Consider the following 17,376-nt stretch of genomic DNA (forward strand, 5'->3'; position numbering starts at 1 on the left):
GCAATGGTCCCCATTGTGTTGAGTTCCTCCATGAGATGAGGAAACTTCATTTACAAGTAGTTTGGTAGGATTCATTTACAAGTAGTTTGATAGGTCAATTTTTCACAATAGAAATGTTTTAAATTTTTTGAGAGTACTAAATCTATATATACAGTCAAAAAATTATTTAAACAACACATATTTAGCAAATTTTTACCACTAAATTTTTCCCAATTGAGAGTACTAATTCATATATACGCATTTCAAGCACATTCTAAGGGATAGTAACCAAGAAGCAGATGAATGTTGCTACCAAGGTTTCAATTTGAAGTTTGGAGAGTTGATGCTTAATGGTAAATTAATGGGTTAAGCATGATCTTATATTCAAATATCAATTTTTTTGGAGATGTTTGCTAGTCAATGTGGATCCATGAAAATATGTTATAATCAAGAATTATATTTTGAAATAGGTTATATCTATTTCAAGTTTTGTTTAATTTCTAGGCTTTATTGGAAGGTATTCACCTCCAAATACCCATATATGCTTAGTATTCATTGCATTCCTCTTTGGAGAACAATTTTGATTGAGGAGTATGTAAATGATATTGAAGATAGAAGAACTCTCTATGTGTAGAATCCAGACACAAATTTTGCAATTAATACAAATATTCTCATTACTACACACATATAATATTTTTAAAATGATATTTTATATATTAAAAAAATTATTATTAAAGTGATAAATAATAATATTACATTAATTATAATTATTATTTTATAAGTCATATATAAATTATGTTGTCAAAACTCACAAGCATTTTTGTTTTAAATATAATAAATTATTATAAATAAAGCTGATACATATGATAGTTATTATACATAAGGATGACAAATTGACCTATGAGATGTAAATCAACTAGTTTACATGGTGTTCAGTTTTACTAGATCCTAGTTTTAAATTTTATAAGAGAGGTTGAGGATCAAAGTCATTTTGGGGAATTCAAAACTATCCTAAGCAGTGTCCACAATTGATTAAGTTTCTTATAATCTTAATGATAAGCATCCCATTGTAAATTGATCATTATTTTTCCATTCAATACACAAACTAACTCCAACCTAAATTTGAATTTAACATAAAAATAAATAAATAAATATATGAAGGAAATGTACAAGAAACTACAAATACAATTATAGTAGAGCATTTGAGAATACCAGAAAAATGATGGTAAGAAGAGGGATGAGAAGAGTATTGATATTTGAATAAAACATTGTTTATTACATTTAAAGGTAATTATAATTTTTAAGGGTGTATATAACAAGTTAAAAATAAGAAGAATATCAACCATTGTAAACCATTTTCAGTTGTCATCAACCATAGTCCAATGTCACATTGTGACAACGATTGTCTGAATATGAAAATCAAACATGGTCAACCATGGTCTAACGTCACATTATGACAAAGATTGTTTCAATTTGAAAATTAACCATGGTGAACCTTGGTCAACCATGTTTATTTTAGGGTTTATAATATTTATCTTAGGTTTTATATACCTTAGGTTTATAATATTAATCTATTGGATTTATAATCCCTTAGGGTTTTAGTAATAACCCCTTGAGTTTATTATTCCCTTGGGTTTATAATATAAATCCCTTAGCTTATATTCCTAACATATAATATTATTCATAGCGTCTATAATATAATCATGGTTAATGATGATCAACCATGTTCCAATGTCACATTGTGACAAATATTTTCTTAATATGAAAATCAGTCACGGTCCAATGTCTCATTGCAACAAAGATTATATCGATATGAAAATCAATGATGGTCAACCATGACCAACCATGCTCCAATGTTGTATTGTGACAAAGATTGTCTTAATATGAATAACAACAATGGTCAACCGTCGTCAACCATGGTCAACTATGGTGCACTGTCACATTGTGACAAAGATTGCCTCAATATGAAAATCAAACACGGTCAACTAGAGTTAACCATGGTCTAATGTCAAATTGTGACAAAGATTTCTCAATATTAAAATCAAACATGGTCAACTATGGGCAACCATGGTCTAATGTCACATTTTGACAAAGATTGTCTCAATATGAAAATCAACCATGGTGAACCTTGGTCAACCATGTTTATTTTAGGGTTTATAATATTTATCTTGGGATTTATATACCTTGAGTTTATAATATTAATCCCTTGGGGTTTTAGTATTAACCCCTTTGGTTTATTACTATAAGGGTTGATATTCCTAGAATATATTATTATTCATAACATCTATAATATAATCATGGTCATACATGGTCAACCATGTTCCAACGTCACATTGTGACAAATATTTCCTTAATATGAAAATTAGCCATGGTCCAATGTTGCATTGTTACAAAGATTGCCTCGATATGAAAATGAATGATGGTCAACCATGGTCAACCATGCTCCAATGTTGCATTGTGACAAAGATTGTCTCAATATGAATATCAACCATGGTAAACCATTGTCAACCGTTGTCAACCATGGTCCAATGTCACATTGTGACAAAGATTGTCTCAATATGAAAATCAAACATGGTTAGCTATGGTTAACCATGGTCTAACGTCACATTGTGACAAAGATTGTCTCAATATGAAAATCAACCACAGTGAACCTTGGTTAACCATGTTTATTTTAGGGTTTATAATATTTATCTTAGTGTTTATATACCTCGGGTTTATAATATTAATCCATTGGGTTTATAATATCAATCCATTTGGTTTATTATTCTAAGGGTTGATATTCCTAGCGTATAATATTATTCATAACATTTATACTATAATCATAGTCAAGCATGGTTAACCATAGTGACAATTATTGTGTCATGGTCCAATGTCACATTGTGGCAACCATGGTCTACCATGGTCAGCGATGGTCCAAGGTCGCATTGTTACAAATATTGTGTCAATATGAAAATTATCCATGGTACACCATGGTCAACCATGTTCATTTTAGGGTTTACAATATTTATCTTAGCGTTTATAATATTTATTAGCGATGGTGAAACGCCATATTCTGACAAAGATTGTCTCAATATGAAAATCAACCATGGTCAACCATTGTCAACCATGGTCCAATGTCACATTGTGACAAAGATTGTCTCAATATGAAAATCATCCATGGTCTAACGTCACATTGTGACAAATATTGTCTGAATATGAAAATTGACAATGGTAAACCATGGTCAGCCATGTTTATTTTAGGGTTTATAATATTTATCCTAGGGTTTATATACGTTGGGTTTATAATATTAATTCCTTGGGTTTAATATTATTGCATTGGGTTTTTAGTATTAAACCCTTAGGTTTATAATATCAATCCCTTGGGTTTATTAATTTAAGGGTTCATATTCCTAGGGTATAATATTATTCATAGGGTTTATAATATTAATCCTTGGGTTCAATATAAATCCGTTGAGTTTATAACCATCGTTAACCATGTTCCAACGTGACATTGTGACAAATATTTTCTCAATATGAAAATCAACCATGGTCCAACATCGCAGTGTGAGAAAGATTGTCTTGATATGAAAATCAATGATGGTGGCCCATGGTCAACCATGGTCCTATGTCACATGACAAAGATTGTCTCAATATGAATATCAACCATGGTCAACCATTTTCAACCATTGTCAACCATGGTCAACCATGGTCTAATATCACATTGTGACAAAAATTGTCTCAATATGAAAATCAAACATGGTCAACTATGGTCAACCATGGTCTAATGTCACATTGTGACAAAGATTGTCTCAATATGAAAATCTATCATAGTGAACCATGTTTATTTTAGGGTTTATAATATTTATCTTAGGGTTTATATACCTTGGGTTTATAATATTAATCACTTGGGGTTTTAGTATTAACCCATTGGGTTTATTATTCCCTTAGGTTTATAATATCAATTCTTTTGGTTTATTATTCTAAGGGTTGATATTCTTGGTGTATAATATTATTCATAGTGTCTATAATATAATCATGGTCAACCATGGTCAACCATGTTCCAATGTCACATTGTGACAAATATTTTCTCAATATGAAAGTGAATCATGGTCCAATGTCGCATTGTGACAAAGATTGTCTCAATATGAAAATAAATGAAGGTTAACCTTGGCCAACCATGCTCCAATATCACATTTGTGACAAAGATTGTCTCAATATGAAAATCAAACATTCTCAACTATGATTAACCATGGTCTAACGTCACATTGTGACAAAGATTGCGTCAATATGAAAATCAACCATGGTGAACCTTAGTCAAGCATGTTTATTTTAGGGTTTACAATATTTATCTTAGGGTTTATATACCTTGGGTTTATAATATTAATCCCTTGGGTTTACAATCCCTTGGGGTTTTAGTATTAACCCATTAGGTTATTATTCCTTTGAATTGATGATATTAATCCCTTGGGTTTGTTATTCTTAGGGTTCCTATTCCTATCGTATACTATTTATCATAACATCTATAATATAATCATGATCAAGCATAGTCAACCATGTTCCAACATCGCATTGTGGCAATAATTTTTTCAATATAATATAATAATTATTAACTTAATATTAGTTATTATTAATATAATAGTTAATAATAATAATAATAATAATAATAATAATAGTTATTATTATATTATTAATTTTTTTTTATAATATTATTTATTATTATGGTTAATAATAATAATAATATTATCATTATTATTATTATTATTAAGAGTAAATATTGGTTTGTTTTTTGTAAGTCAATATTTTATTCATGGTTTCAAAAAGAGGTACATCAGAAGGAAAACACAGGTAGTCTCACCTTGACCAGGTTTGTTGACTACCGCTGAAAATAGGTGACAGTGAAACAAAAAAAAATAAAGAGACACAATCCAAAACTTAAGAGGCCATAGGCACTAGTAAACATATAGAACATATAAAACACCTGTATCCATGCTGGTTGTCTGAAGTGATGGAGGCTAGGTTGCCTGGGGCTGTTCCAAGAGGCAATGAAGGACGAAAGGAGCATTGGAAATGATCCTCGAAATGGGCCATCCAGGCCTCCAACTTCTCAACCTTCTTCGATAAAAAATTATGGCCTTGCCAAACCACCACTACACACTCCTGGACATGGCACTGGAAGTAATGCATTTTGTTCAAAGTTACTATCAATTCAATATGCTCCTCTTGTTGAACTCGCTCTGAAGTTTCGAGACGCTATAGAATGGACTGAATCAAGTCCCGACATTGCTCAACACAACAAAATTGTCACTGACCATGACCACCATGACACACCAACACATGACACCCAGAAACACCACGACGAGTCGAGCCCCCTCACTCCTAAACAAGTGAAGTGTGGCCACCCTGACCCAACACCGAGCCCCCGCACCTACCACACTGAGCAACAGGATCTGCGTCCCCAGAGCACCCCAACTACCCACCTCCTCTGCCACCTGATGATGCGCAACTTGAGCCACCACTACTCTGACCACCCTGAATAGGGCCACCACTGCCAGTGACCATCTCGATCCTATACCTGGATGTGTTCGCGCCAGAATTGCCTGAATTAGGTTGCACCTAGGCATAGGAATGCTTGAGCGAGGAATAGGGTGCATGGTTGGCTTCTAGACACCACTGGAATGAACAAAGGGCCATTAGCCTGATATCACCTGAACTTCCCGCACAAAAGGAGACACCATCGACCTTGGCTGAACCTCCACACCCCACGACACCAAGAACACACAGTACACAAAACAACCACCCACCACGAGCCATAAATATGCACCTCCCTTGAAGCGACCACCTGCGAGCCCAATATTTTCGCTCCAATGGCTCCACCCAGCAACAAAGATACCTAAAAATGGATTGTAGAGGACCACTACTACTCGCTCATTCATGAAAAAAACTAGTTCCCACTTGAACTGGACTGAAACCGTGCAAGATGAAATAGAAACAATAGAATACCACCCCAATCAAACAACCATACCCTTCGTTCCTTGCACACTCGCAGTGACGAAGCCCACTTTGGAAAGTAACAATGACACACAACTAAAAGTAGGGGAGGAAGTGCTGATGGCAATGCCATCTCCTCGCCTGGACAGGGGAACCTCTACAACTCTCTCTTCTTCACACAATGACCACACCACATACACCAATACTCGTGCATAGACCAACGAAAACCCCTGCCACCCACCATAACCTTAAGACACTCACCACCACTCTCAAGACCCATGGCGACATGAAACCTCACATGCCCCGAATTTACTCTCTCTCATAATTAAGGTGTCAAGGGAGGGCAGGGAGGCCAGGCTGATACCACGTGCCTAACATGAACGCCCATGCTTTCCTTTGGGAACGCCATCCTTTCCACTCCTCATCCCCATCAGGGAATAATTATTAGTATTATTAATATGATGTATGCTTATTAGCGTATATCAACCTCATTTATTAATGTGGTCGTGCTAGTATTTTTTAAACGTTTAAACATTAATATGTTCCTTGAGTGAAACCTTGAAATGTTTAAACACCTTATGAGAAGTCTTTCAAACGTTAAAATAGAACGAAAAACCCTTTAGCTACCCAAAACCATTTAATCACTATTTACATGATAAAAATGTTTAATCCCATTTTTCCGACTAAATGTTTGAAAAGGACAATTTAGAAGAAATTTCGCCTAAGCCCTGATTGTAGATTCTTTGACTAAAATGTTTTAAAACGATGATAACTTAGAGGAACCTTTTGCGCATTATGCAATGATCATAGGTACTAGGTCATTCACATCGTAGAATGATTCATATTTATGAGATTTATTGTTGGCCATTCACATAATAGAATGATTCATATATATGAGATTTATAACTCTAGCCTTTGGGACAAAGGATGCTTGACCCATGATCAATTATAAATTAGAATGAAAAAATCTATTGATAGCATCGTGGCATAATGTGAGTTAAAATATGTGGAGGTGGCGGAGACCTTTCAGCATGGTGGAAGAAATGATTTTCAAAGTAATTGTGAAATGCTATTTCAGAAAAGTCTAATCCAATTTGGGAAAATTTCAACATTGTTGTTATCCATTGATGGCTCATGACACTCAACAGTGAGCATGATCTTACGCGATCTTACCCTATTAAGGATAAATTATAGTTTTGTTGATAAATAATTATAACGAGAGATGAAATATTTCATTTTTAATTAAAATAATCTAATTATACAATTTGAATAAGTAAATATTAACTATTTATTTAATAAATGTGATAATTAAGCTTTAAATAGTAATAAGAATTAGTATTAAGAGACATCCCATGTCTAACAAATCTCCTTTTTAATACAAAATTGGTACATGGTTAAGATGAATCATTTTCCCTCTCTCGAGCAAGAATCCACATGATGGAAAATTGTCACTTTATAATAATCAATATTATGGATAATTGTATCAAAAATAAGATATAAATAAATAAATTATTAAAAAAATGATTTATTTATATATTTTTATGCTTTACATTACGATACATTTTATATTTTACTTTACCTTGAGTGTATGTAACTTATAATACCTAGGCATCTCTCATATAAATATAAAGCATCTCTACCCAATTATTTGGTGATTAAAGAAATTAAAATAATTAGAATTGTGATTTATTTATTTAAATTTTATTTAAAAATAATTAAATGAAATAATAAAACTACTATTTTATAGATATTTTATTAGTAAAAGATAATTGTAAATGTTTGTGAACATTTAACTAGTATTTAGATTCACATGAATTAAAAATGATTATTTTTGATAAATTAATAAATATTTAGATTATAGTTCTTAGGTTAGTATATTTTTAAATAAAATTAAAAATAATTATATCAAACAAATCAATTAATGAATTAACTGTCTCTTGGACCAGTCAAATATAACTGTTATCTTGTTTCTATGATCAAATTTAGTTGTTCTGGTCAATTATAATTATTTTTTTCTTACCGTTTGAATGATCTCTCTATTTAAACTATGTCTGGATTTGATTCTTCATCTTGTCCTAAAAATAAATAAACTCGTGTTTCAATAATATAAATATAAATTTAGTGAGTCATAGCCTACAGGATATCCCAGCTTTTCTTCAATGTTCGAGACAAGTCAGCTGCGAAAATGAATTAAAAATGCCATCATAACCCACTATCCCTGTGAAATAAATAATTTCATTTCACCAATTTAAAAACATCTCGTACCTCCTGTAATTGCACTAATTATGTTTAGAAAAGAAATAATTTCTTTGTTGCTAATTTAAAAACATCTCGTACCTCCTGTAATTGCACTAATTATCTTTAGAAAAGGAATAATTTCTTTGTCGCTAATTTAAAAACATCTCGTACCTCCTGTAATTGCACTAGTTATATTTAGAGTATGATTATAGTTACACGAACATATTCATATACATTATTATTATTGGATGTCTAAATTTTTTAATTAATAAAATAAAATAATTTTAATTTTAAAATTATACCATCAATAATATATTTTTAAATATGTTCTTCAAGGGAAACCTCCAAAGGTTTAGACGCCTTCTGAAAAGTCTTACACTGATTATAGAATATCTGACAGAATATAGATATATTATCTAGGTGTGGAAAGCTACTTCTTAGGACATTAAAGGAGGATTGGGCTCCTGTATCTGGCCTTTCATCATTTTGGCTTCTTCCATCTCCTGCTCTTCCAGCGTTTCATAAAGCGGACGATTTCTGGTCTCGGGGAGAAGCAGAACCAGGAGTCCACCCCCACATAGCGAACCCTCCAAACGCCACAAATGAAACCCAAGATCGTCTTCTCCCCATCACAGAGATGGCAGGGGTGATGGCAGCACCTGCCATTATGGCCTGCCTCATCGTACCAACAGCTGCGCTCCTTACATTTGTAGCAAATAATTCCAAACAGAATATATACACTACATCAATTGACACACAAATTGCCCAAAACCCCATTGTTTCCGCTACCATCTGCATCCACCCAATATCCCACGCACACAACACCGCAGAAGCAACGCAACACAAAGTGCAGGTGATACAGGAAATCGATATAAGAATCCGTCGATCGACTCTCGGAAGCAGGATATTTCCAACGCATATGGCCGGGATTTCAATGAAAGCATTGAGTGCGGTGCTCATAGACGGATTCACCTTCATATTCCTCACGTTAAGCGTCAGGCCGTAGTACACCAAGCCCACCATGATTCCGGCAGCCGATATGCCCACAATTCTCCTTCGCACCCACGGCACTTTTAACATATTGATAATCGCAGGGGCCGAATTTTTTGCTCCCTCTGTATAGGCCGAACTTATCCGAACGTTTTCGGGCAGACACTTACCGTTCCGGGCAGCCATCTTTTTAAGAATGTCCAGAGCTTCGGTTTCTCTTTTTCTGATGACCAGCCATCTGGGAGAGTCGTATACAAAAGGAAGAACGAGGCAGCAGTAGGCCATGGACAATGCAGAAATGGCGATGTAGGTCATTCGCCAGGATGATCTGGTAAGGTACGCAATGCCAGGAAGCGAGGCGAAGCCCGCTGCGAAGAAGACAACACCATAGAGCCCAACTTGTCCTCTCCAATTGCTCCCCACTGCTTCGGTTGACAAAACTAAGCTGCAGGTGCCAACGCCTGCTCGACCAAAGCCGCTGATTAGCCTGAGGGAGGAGTATATCCAGATGTTGGGAGATAGAGCTGTCAGAAATCCAGAGATTAAGAGTACGAAGCACGACAGCATTAATGTTCTCTTTCGCCCAACAGATGCATCTGCGAGAGGTCCCAAAAACCCTGAACCTGCCATGCATGGGATCCAATACAAAATGAGCTGATATTTAATTTCTGCACGGGAAAATGAACTGTATAAGTGTTAAAAGAAGATAGTTTACCTAAAATAGAGCCAATGAAGAAGAGCGAGGCCGGAACTCCTGACTTGAACTTGTCATGGCAGATGAGACCCCATTCTGAAACCACAGACGATCCTTTCCCATCGACCCACTCCCAAAGACTCCCATCCATTTCACACAGTGACGACTTTGGTGTGCACCATTTCTGCCCACTCATCGATGCTGAGAGCTGCAGCGTCACATTGTCTGTGAAATCTGGCGTTTGAGAGGCCGTGCATCGCCATGAAGGTTGAGCATCAGTGAATATGGGAATAAAGGAGTGTATTCCGTCGAAAGCCCATGCCAGAGACACCATGAGGACATGAAGCAGCTGAGCAGGCCCGAAACCACCGACATGTTGGTCCAGAATCTGATCCACAGAGAGATTGATGTGGGGAATCTCGTGATCTTCGGTTTCGCTCACTTGCTGATCATGGCCACAATTTTCCTGTGTCAACCACTGGTACCTATCGATGGATGACGAAGTGCGAGAGACTGAGAGCAGAGTTTGCTTCATGGTGTGTGAAGGCTCCATGGTGCCCTACTTGTAACTTGAAACCCGAGCGAATTTGGCTCCAAAACGGTAAACTTTCATGCGGACATCCATGGTGCCGTGAGTGTTAAATAAAGACATTACCTGGTTCGTCAGCGTGCACTTCATACAGAATTCAACTAAAAATATAATTGTCTAGTAATAAAAATCTCACCACACATCTGGAATATTTTGAATATTTTATTGAATTATTTTGAATACTTTATTGAATTTAAAGATATTGGGATCAGTGAAGCAGTGTCACTGCATCGTAAGTTTGAATTTAAAATATTTTTTTGAAAAATAGTTAATGCAACTTGTTCCTCCGGTGTATATATATTAAAACCCGTTTTCAAATTTTATTATAAGTTATATTTATTTGTATGGAAAACAATTATAAATTTTAAAGGCGTGGTCTATACATTATAACCATTATAAATTTTAAAGGTGTGGTTTATATATTATCGATAACTTTGTTTTTTAGTGTGATTTTTTGGAAGTTTTTCTAATTTTTCTAAAATTTGGCAAGGATTTACTTAAATCACATGTTTGCTTGGTAATCCATCACAATTGAAGTTTCCTTGGGGTTTTTAGGGTGTTGAACCCATATATACAGTCAAAAAACTAGTTTAACTAACACAAATCAAGATTTCACCTCAAAATTTTCCATCGAATTCTGGCACCAGAAAGTCCAAAAAGTCGCACTAAAAACAACTCCATTTATTTATGCCTCGACGAACACTACACCGGCATGGGAAATGTGCGCTCACTAATGAAATGTTAGATGGCAGAAAGACAACCTTATCCCGATTGCAGATTATCAAAACTTGATTACATGGCTGCTTGGGCCCGCCTCTCCGTCTTCATTAATATTTACGGATATTTAAAAAAACACATTGCAAACCGGATGCTGCATAGATGGAATATACCGCGGCCACGGTTTTGCTAAATGACCATCAACATAAGTATCATTGGATAATCTCCTTCTATTTTTTTTGTTTGTTTGTTTGTTTTTTTTTTTTTAAGAATGTTGGCTTTGTAAATTATATTGTATAAAACCAATACATCTAGTCCAATTTAGAGTCGGCATCATGTAAGGCCAAGATGCCTCACTTGGCCACCATCCATAATGCATATAACAGAAATAAACAGTATCAAATAGTTCATCATCTAGTCCAAAACAACATGATAATGATGCAGGAGCATCGGAATTAGTCAGCAATGTGGAGGATTGTCCACATGTTGTGGCTAATCACATTAAAATTCATTGACTGTTTTGCCAAATTCGGGATTACTAAGAAGAATAAACTTCTCAATTAGTTTGTTATTGTAATAAGTGTGAGATTGCCTTATTTTAGATCAGAGATAAGGTTGTTAAACAAATGTGATCGAGAGTGATAAGATTAGGAGATTTTGTTGTTAAGATTTTTCGAAGAAATAGGAGATTGCGTAGCATTGGTTTAGGAATTAGTTAATCATAAAAGGAGGAGATGTGAGAGGATTGTGGTAGGTTTTCTGTGGAGCAATAGTGTGAGGGTGAGGTTTTGTGTGGAGCGGAAAGCTCAAATTAGTAGCGAGGTGTGTATGTAAAAAAATAGTTCAGAGTCTTTGTGTAGTTGGCCAAGAGCCGATACTCTGTTCCATTCATTGAATGAAATTGTGAATTGTACAAATCGAATGACAAAAAATGGAAGTTCGAGTATGATGTTTGTAATGTTGATTTATTGGTGTGCGATTTGTATGTTTATTTTAACTATAGAATTCCGTATTTAAAATGAATCTGGTGTAGTTAAAGTTTGTCAATGGAAAAGTCATAAACATAGCAAATCGGTGATATCGAACCTGAGTGATTGCGATTGCTGATTTATATCATACCGGTGTAATTCACCTATTGAAAGCTTTGAGTGGATCTGAAATATTGTTTAAACGTTATATGTGAAGAATTTATGAGGATTGATGCGTTGGTTGAAGTGGGTTCGTTTTGTGTTTCAATAAGAATTCTGTATTAATGCAATCCTGGCTTTGTCATTGTTTATAAACTGAAACACAGAGAAATGATTTAAGAAGGACTTCGTGGATCTTTTTTGATAGAGTCGAATTAAATTATATTTCAAATTTGAATTGCATCGGGTCCGGAGAATCCGATTGGGAGTTAAGCAACAAATTATGATCGCCGGTTGAGTCGCATTCGGGATTTTGAATAGTGTCAAAGGTGGGAGCGCAATGCAAATTGTGATTTGCGATTTTTTAAACATCGCATGGGCAATGTGTGTAGTTGGGACAGGTGTGACATCCAATTATTGTGCTCTATGATCGCCGATTGATAGCACATCATCAATGCATTTTGCAAATTGATTAAAAGTGATAGCACATCATCAGTGCGTTTTGCAAATTAATTCGAATCATCGGATCCTTCAGATTTGTGGAGCGGCAAGTGAATTTCGACTCCGTAGTTGGCAGGAATTGAACAATATTCAATTTGGAAACTGAGCATAAGGTGAGTAAGGTATCGAGAACCAGATCTGTGGCGCGTTATGAATTGCGTTCAGTTGGATGGGAGGTAAGAAATTGAGCACTGGCTGTTTTTAATTAAAGCACATTTTTTGGCATTTTGCAAAGGTTTCTGGTCCTGAAAGGACAAAGCATTGTTTAAAGCCTTTTCAAAGGCTTTGGGTTCCGAAGGGAAAAAGGGCGTAGTTCCAATTTACAGGAATGTTTGGCAAGGTGACCGATTTGGGTAAGGTTGAAGCGGATTGGAAGATGCAGAAGCATGTGGAGTATGGAGCGTTTAATTGCTGGACATAATGATTACTGCAGAGGTCGAACTATCTGGTTGCTGAAACAATGTTTCAAATCTAAGAATTGCAGAGGCGTTGTATTGAATTAACATATGGTGATCAGTTCATGAAGGAAATGAAACGGTATATGGATAATTTGTGTTTAAATCATATTATATATAATTCTGTGGTTGAACTGAAGGACGCAGAGGTCCAGCATCAGCTACTGGTCTTTATATACGCTAATATTGATTATTAAAATCAGTATGTGCGTTGGTAGTGGATTTTCAAGTCTAGTGGGTACCATCATGAAGATTGAAGTGTGATTTTTATAACTCATGAGATTATAAATGAAAGTGAAAGCTTCTGCATGTATTGTTGTAAATTGCCCAGATTGAATTTTTTGAATGGTAGATGGTTGAGATGGGTTTGCAGGCCCTGCCTGCATCAATTTTTGGTATCAGAGCTAGCTTAACGCTCTGAAAAGATTGTTTTTGGAAACTGAATTTTAAATTTAACAGATGTATAATTGCTAGGAAGTGTGTTTGATGAAGATAAGGATCAGAATGGAGAAGCAGAGAATGCACGGGAAGGTCTGATTGTGCAGGTCAGTGGAAGCAGTGGATTTGCTGAAAGATGGAATGAGTTGTACCAGCATCATAGCATATGAGCTATGTAAAGAAGATAGAGCAAGAAGAAATCCCAGATGTGTAAACGTGACAATACCCGACAATAAACAAATTTACTGAATGAAGAAGTTAGTGAGCAATTGAAGATGCAGAGCCTACAGCAAGAAGTATTCAAGAGGAGATGAGAACAATTTCCAACTGAGATTGGGTAGAAGTTGATGAGGCAGCTCCACAATTGTGATTGTGGATAAGAGATAACAGTTCCAGCAAGAGAAGTGCTGGGTAGAATTGTTAGTCAGTGAAAGGTTCAAAGAAAGAACCAATAGGTGCCAAAAGGCTAAACTCAGGAAAGTTTGGTGAGGCATGAAGGAGACTTGTTATAGGCGAAATGGAAAAAGTTAGTTGTGGCTCACTAGTGAACAAGGAAATTTCACCAGAGGAAGGAAAGGAATTGACTATTGATGGTCATGACAGGGGTACAAAGGAAAGTCACAGACATAGGGAAAAGAGTGCTGAAGCAGTTGGACTCAAAGGAATGAGTAAAGAAGAAAGGGACATAGAATTGGCTGGGATAAAGGCAGAACTCAGTCATTTGGAGAAGTTGGTATTGAAAGGAATTAGAGAAAAATGGAAACAAGGATTTTATGTGGGAAGAAGAATTAAATGGCCTGTCAGAGAATTGTTTGCTGAGAAATTATTACTTCGAAGAACTGAGAATGAAGAAATAGAATACATCTGTGAAGCAGAGAAAGGATCTCTCCTTGGGGACGAAGATAGTGATGACAGTAGAGAAGAACTGATTTATGCAGATCAGAATGAGAGGAATGTGTTGACATCATCCGCACAGACAAGAGGATCTCATATTTTTGGGATTAATTATTTCCGTGAATGTAAAATTGCAGGTATGCAGCCTAAAGAATTTGAACCTGTGTATGAAAAAGTGAATGGAGCAAAGGCAAGACAAGCAGGAAAGGAGATGCATAAGGACTTTCAAGACTTCAATTGGTGGAGGAAATTAAAAGGTATGGTTGAATGGTTATGTCTTCTTTTAGTGGAAACTTATTGGATTATATTTGAAGGAATTTTAGCATGGAAAGAAAACCAATGGGAAATGGAAACAGGAAAGGAAACAAATGTATTGCAGATTTATGAAGTGAAGAGAAGGAAAGCTGACACCGAGAACTTAGCTGAAGAAGGTAAGCCAAGGAAATCTTTGAAAGATCAAAGTCTTATCAGAGAAAAGGAAGAGGCATTATTATCTTATTTGGACAAACTGAGTATTGGAAGAAATTGTGTAGAACAGGAAAGTATTCTACAAACTTATGATGAAATTGCCAAGCATAGTCAAGAAGTTGCAATCCCAGAAGTTTTCTTTGATGAGGAAGAAATCAGAGATGTTGAGGAAGAATTTCTCAATAATTTAGTGAACTATCAGAATAGTTCAAAGGAGCATGAGGAGTTGATCATTGAGGCTTCGAATGAAGAGCCTTGCATTTTTGAAACTGACATGTTGTGTATGTTTTCAGGTTTGACAAGTGATGAACAACGATTGGACAATGTGCTTATGCATGTTGATGAAGAACTGAGATTACTGGAAGAAATGGCTGAAACAGAAAGATATTTTGAACATGTATTTAATAATTTTGAGAATGATGGTATTGACAGGGAAATTGTCATGATTAAAGGAGCTGAAGATAAACAAATGAAGGAGGAGCTATATGCAAATGACATGTTTATTGAATATGAAGAGATTGACATTTTGCTGGAAAAGTTATTCGACAAATTTGAAGACATAGAGGGAAGAATTATCTTTGATGATAATGAAAGAGAGGTTGTAGAGTACAAACAACAGATTGTAAATGGCAAAGACAAGGAAGATTTTGACAAAAATTTTATAACATGTAAGGAAAAGGAGAATGTACAACAGACAAATGTCAGTGGAGTTCAGTTAAAGAAAAATGGTAAGAAGAAATTTGAGAAATTGTGGAAGATGAAATTAGATGAGAAGAGGAACAGCAAGAAGGAGAAATTGACCACAAGAATCTGTATCAGCAAGAACAGGGGACAACAACAAATGAAGATTTGGAAATGTGGAAGAATAGAAGTGACAACGGCAGAAGAATTAAATCAGCAGCATAATGAAAGTGATGACCAGTTATAAATTAAAGTTTGGGATACTGGATGGACAACAGAAGAAACCCATGACCAGGAGGTCATGGAAACTTTCAACTTCGAGAGTCTGATGCAGGAGCATCGGAATTAGTCAGCAATGTGGAGGATTGTCCACATGTTGTGGCTAATCACAGTAAAATTCATTGACTGTTTTGCCAAATTCGGGATTACTAAGAAGAATAAACTTCTCAATTAGTTTGTTATTGTAATAAGTGTGAGATTGCCTTATTTTAGATAAGAGATAAGGTTGTTAAACAAATGTGATTGAGAGTGATAAGATTAGGAGATTTTGTTGTTAAGATTTTTCAAAGAAATAAGAGATTGCGTAGCATTGGTTTAGGAATTAGTTAATCATAAAAGGAGGAGATGTGAGAGGATTGTGGTAGGTTTTCTGTGGAGCAATAGTGTGAGGGTGAGGTTTTGTGTGGAGTGAAAAGCTCAAATTAGTAGCGAGGTGTGTATGTAAAAAAATAGTTTAGAGTCTTTGTGTAGTTGGCCAAGAGCCGATACTCTGTTCCATTCATTGAATGAAATTGTGAATTGTACAAATCGAATGACAAAAAAAGGAAGTTCGGGTATGATGTTTGTAATGTTGATTTATTGGTGTGCGATTTGTATGTTTATTTTAACTATAGAATTCCGTATTTAAAATGAATCTGGTGTAGTTAAAGTTTGTCAATGGAAAAGTCATAAACATAGCAAATCGGTGATATCGAACCTGAGTGATTGCAATTGTTGATTTATATCATACCGGTGTAATTTACCTATTGAAAGCTTTGAGTGGATTTGAAATATTGTTTAAACGTTATAGGTGAAGAATTTATGAGGATTGATGCGTTGGTTGAAGTGGGTTCGTTTTGTGTTTCAATAAGAATTCTGTATTAATGCAATCTTGGCTTTGTCATCGTTTATAAACTGAAACACAGAGAAATGATTTAAAAAGGACTTCGTGGATCCTTTTTGATAGAGTCGAATTAAATTATATTTCAAATTTGAATTGCATCGGGTTCGGAGAATCCGATTGGGAGTTAAGCAGCAAATTCTGATCGCCGGTTGAGTCGCATTCGGGATTTTGAAGAGTGTCAAAGGTGGGAGCGCAATGCAAATTGTGATTTGCGATTTCTGAAACATCGCATGGGCAATGTGTGTAGTTGGGACAGGTGTGACATCCAATTATTGTGCTCTATGATCGCCCATTGATAGCACATCATTAGTGCGTTTTGCAAATTGATTAAAAGTGATAGCACATCATCAGTGCGTTTTGCAAATTAATTCGAATCATCGGATCCTTCAGATTTGTGGAGCGACAAGTGAATTTCGACTCCGTAGTTGGCAGGAATTGAACAATATTCAATTTGGAAACTGAGCTTAAGGTGAGTA

At 35.4% G+C, this 17,376-nt stretch overlaps 1 pseudogene across 1 annotated transcript; it reads right to left on the reverse strand.

Moving 5' to 3' along the window:
• Window positions 1–8,599: 8,599 nt before the first annotated feature.
• LOC149164206 (organic cation/carnitine transporter 1-like) lies at window positions 8,600–10,427 on the reverse strand (annotated as a pseudogene). Its single transcript, XR_016260204.1, has 2 exons — window positions 9,890–10,427; window positions 8,600–9,797 (listed from the first exon to the last, which is right to left on the reverse strand). The product of XR_016260204.1 is annotated as an organic cation/carnitine transporter 1-like (transcript).
• Between the last annotated feature and the right edge of the window lie 6,949 nt (window positions 10,428–17,376).

Source organism: Pinus tabuliformis, chromosome 5_1, assembly GCF_031772625.1.
Source record: "Pinus tabuliformis cultivar Carrire ecotype Pingquan chromosome 5_1, CPIR1, whole genome shotgun sequence".
In the NCBI taxonomy this organism is placed as follows: domain Eukaryota; kingdom Viridiplantae; phylum Streptophyta; class Pinopsida; order Pinales; family Pinaceae; genus Pinus; species Pinus tabuliformis.